Source organism: Eurypyga helias, unplaced genomic scaffold, assembly GCF_000690775.1.
Source record: "Eurypyga helias isolate BGI_N326 unplaced genomic scaffold, ASM69077v1 scaffold33693, whole genome shotgun sequence".
NCBI lineage: Eukaryota > Metazoa > Chordata > Aves > Eurypygiformes > Eurypygidae > Eurypyga > Eurypyga helias.
Genome location: NW_010242562.1, coordinates 5,528 through 9,724, shown reverse-complemented (window position 1 = coordinate 9,724; position 4,197 = coordinate 5,528).

The window sequence follows — 4,197 nt, the reverse complement described above, 5'->3', positions numbered from 1 at the left end:
GAGGAGACGGCTGCAGCACAGGGCACGGAGGGAAGGGGAAGGACAGGGAGGTCCTGGTGGGGCAGTTCTGCTCCAGTTCTCTCCTGGGGGCTCTCTAAATACTGCCCCGGGGATTTAAGAGATCCTGAATGGCCTCTTTGTCTCCGCTCCCCTCAGTCACATTTCTGCAGGCTTTAGGGCTGCCTAATCACTTTTAATCAGGAAAGAAACCAACCACATGAGAAGGGAGGACTCGCACTCCCGCGGTGGCGTCAGGTGCCAGAGCAAAGATCTCACTGTCTGAGGAGAGAAGGGAAAAAAGGGAGTTTTCAGGGCAGAAGAAAAAGATCAGCTCTCCTCCCCTCTCACCCCTGCCAAGGCCAGTGCTTGGCTTCTCTTTCCCGAGGGCGATCCTTGCCCGAGCACTAATTTTCCTGGTTCACTCCCAAGAGCGCTGCTATGCCGCAGGCACCATGGTGCCCCGCCATCCTCTCTTCCCAGCACTTCTTGCCCCTTCAGTCCAAAGATCCCGTTTCCAGCTCCAGCAACTCTCCCAGTCCTGCTTTTGTGCCACGGTCACTGCTTTCCCCACAGCCCTCTGGTTTACCAGGGGTTCACTCCACGGCTGCTCCCAGCGTCGGAACCGGGCGGGTGGGAGGCATCTCCAGCCCTAAACGACACTGTTGTGGGGACAGCGATGGCAGTGTGGGCACAGCATCCACGGCTGCAGTGCCCTGGCAGGACATGTCATTTTAACGCAGGGGATAGATGGGTGCAGGACACCCAGGCTGGCATTTTGCTACCCTAATCCTCCTGGGATCTCTGTCCTATCCCAAAGCCCTACCTGCCTGGGATGGAGTGAGAGATCAGGGGAGGAGAAGGGCCAGTGCGGAGCCAGAGATGGTGTGTACGAGCCCATTATTGTCACAGACACTTGGAGCCAGAGGCAAAAATAATTCTTGGATTATCCACGCGGCGCCTGGCAGGAATGTTAAGCCGAGGGCATGCAGATGAAATGAGGGTTAAGGGGCTTGAGGAACTGCTGGACGCCGAGTGCAGACAAAACCTCATATTGTTTGGGATGGTTTAGCAGAGGGAAGGAATGGGAGCGAGGGAGAAATGTGCAGCACAGCGAGCAAAACCAGCCCAATACCCCGGGGCAGAAGGAAAGTGGTGGTTACAGCCTCACAAAGATTGGTCTTGGTGGGGTTGTGTCCCACTGCCTCCGAGGGATGCCACCAAGGACTTCACCCCCTCCCTTCCCTCCTTCACCAGAGCAAACGAGTGGGCTGATAGAAAGCTTCACAGCCTTCTGCCTTCTCATCCCAGCATCCTCAGAGAAATGTCCCAGATTTCAGGAGAGCCCCCATAGGAGTTGGAAGTTCCCAGGCTTTGGGAGGAGCTCAGCAGGGAGAGCACCGAGTTTTTGGCCGAGAGCAGAATGCGCATCTTGTGCTTGTCACGGGTGCTCTGGGAGGGAGCGAGCTCTGAAAAGAGCAGCACTGATTCTAGCCAAAGGGAAAGGGGCTTGGGCAGGTCTGGAGGGAGGAGGTAGAACTGGTTTTCCTTCCGGATGTGAACGTGTTGCCACATCCCTCCTCTCTGCAGGTGTCGTTCTCCCCGAGGATCCCGGTGCACGCTGACTTGCTGCGGACGCTTCTCAGAGGGAGAAGCTGGAGCGCGCTGGTGAGCCTGGGGCCCTGGCCTGAGCTCTGGTAGCGATGCACGTTTCTCAAGGATGCATCTTCCCCCTTCGCTTTCTTAGCCTTTTACTCTTCATCTTCCTTTTTCACCCTTCCTATCCCCCCCGCTTCGGTTTTTGTTTGCCGCAGTTCCCAAGCAAACCCCAGCTGTGCAAGGGGACATCTCTGCCCTTCCCGGTCTCATCTGGGTCGCTGTGGTGCGAAGGGGCTCAGTCCCTCAGTACGTTGCCAGGCATCCTGCCGCGGGCCACAGAATGCCCGTTTGGAGTGGGGAAATTCCAGTCAGATTAATTTATTGCCAAGTAACAAACCAGCCAACACTTAGACACCTCTCTTCCCTCCCCGCCTTCCCCACTCCTGTGCTGCAGAATACACCCAGGCCCTTTGGGGAGACCATGGGCAGTGCAGGAGCTGGGGGTTGGTGCAGGGGGGTTCCTTTGCTCTTGCTCTCGTGTCCTACTCACCTGCTCCAGCATGGGCTCTTCCACCGGTCACCGCCACTTTGGGTGCTGTACCTGCCCTGGTCTTGTCTCTCCTTTTTCAGCCTTCGCTGCCCTTTCTTAAACGTGTTCCCACAGAGGCACCATAAACTCATCTGGATGGTCCAGTTTTGGGGTTCAATGGGCCCATTTTGTCTGGTGCCGAGCAGCACAGGATAGTCCCTGGCCTCGTCCTGCACAGACAAAACAATTGCCCAGAGAAGCTGTGGATGCCCCATCCCTGGAAGTGCTCAAGGCCAGGCTGGATGAGGCTTTGAGCAACCTGGTCTAGTGGAAGGTGTCCCTGCCCATGGCAGGGGGGTTGGAACTGGATGGTCTGTAAGGTCCCTTCCCACCCAAACCGTTCTGTGAATCTCTGATTCTAATAGGGTCATACATATCTGTACTACACCTCAGGGGTCTCTAGAGACCAAAACAAAAAAGCCCCAGAAGCCTGGTTTTTTTGGCCTTGAAATGGCATTGCTGTGAAAAATGTGCGGTTTAATCGTGAAGTCATGGCGCCGTTGCCAACACTCACCCCCACCCCGGGGGAAGAGGATGTGTGCTCGGTTTATTTCTTTTTCCTGTCCCATGGTTTGTTTTGTTTAATGCCCCGAAAGGAGCGAATGCTCTTCGGTGTAATTTCTGCTGCATGGGGAGAGGTATTTCCTAGCAGGGGTGCTGGGCAGCACTGCAGAGACAGCCTTGGCCACGGACGGGATGCTGCTCGCCCCGTAGGGGCAGGCCCCGGGGGGGGGCATCGCTGGAGAGACACGCTTGTCCACGGACGGCATGCTGCTCGCCCCGTAGGGTCAGGCCCCGGGGGTCAGGGGGTGCTGGGAAATCCCGAGCAGGGAGCACAGCGGTGGTATTCTGGGCTGTGTACAGTGGCCAAGCTTTTCCTGGCTCTGTCCCCAAGCAGGGAAGCAGAGGATGTGCCTCCTGCTGCAGTGCAGGGAAATGGCAGTGGTTCTGCGAAGTGGGTTTTGCTACATTTCCGTTCCTGAGAAACGGTGTGCTTTAGGCAGGAGGCAGACGAGCTCTGGTGCCAGAAAGGGATGGCATCTTCTACCAGCACGGCCATTTAGGATCCGTCAGTGACGATTGCCTGCCGCACTCGCTGACGGTCACAGGCGCTGCAAAGCTGCCCCTGTTTTCTTCTCCTTGAGAGTTCATGATCTTACTTAGGTTTCCTGTTTAATATAAATAATCCACCCCATTTACTATGCAACAGGGGTAATCCCCAGCTCAGCAAACAAGCCTGTTGTAGAGGATGGCTGGAAGGGGCTCAGCAGCTATAACTCTTATTTTCCCACACCGCCCCCATACTGTCAGACTGAGGTTAGAGCCCCCACAGCAGGTGTTGCCAGGTTTCTTGGATGCTTAACTTGAGATGCTGGCACTCAGTGCTGCTTTTACAGAGATAAAAACCACCTGCATCTGCTTCCCCCTTCAGTACCTGAGGGTATCGGCATTACCAGCTCATCAAAACAAGATTAGGAGCTGCAATCATGACTGTTGGTGTCGAGGTCTGAATGCCAAGACCCGCATAGCACATGGGTGGAAAGACCCGGGGCAGACAGACTCAGCTTTCCCAGCTGCAACCAGGCTGCTCTTCTTCCTCCCGTTCCCAGACCTGTGTTGCAGTTTGCATGGGTGAAAGTAGCAGGTCCAAAGGGTAAGAAAAGAGCAGGAGTACTCAGCTTTTTGGGTCCTTGTCACTCGGAATGACCCTCACATAGTTTACAGAGAAGTACCGTCTGGCACAATAGAAATCTACGCAGGGTTCTGTTGTGAGTACTTTTATTGCGCACACAAGATTTTAAATGTGAAAACAAAGGCGATGTATGGAAAATAGTTCAGCTGTTGCACATCATAGGGCATAGCATATATACAGATGAGTCCTCTGAATGCTGCTTTAATGACTGACAACATTAAGTGCATGGCTAGCAGTGATTCTAGCACACTCATTACAGCTAATGAAGGTGCCAGCACTGGGTTTTCATGCAGTGTATCCAGCTAACCAAGTATTTGCA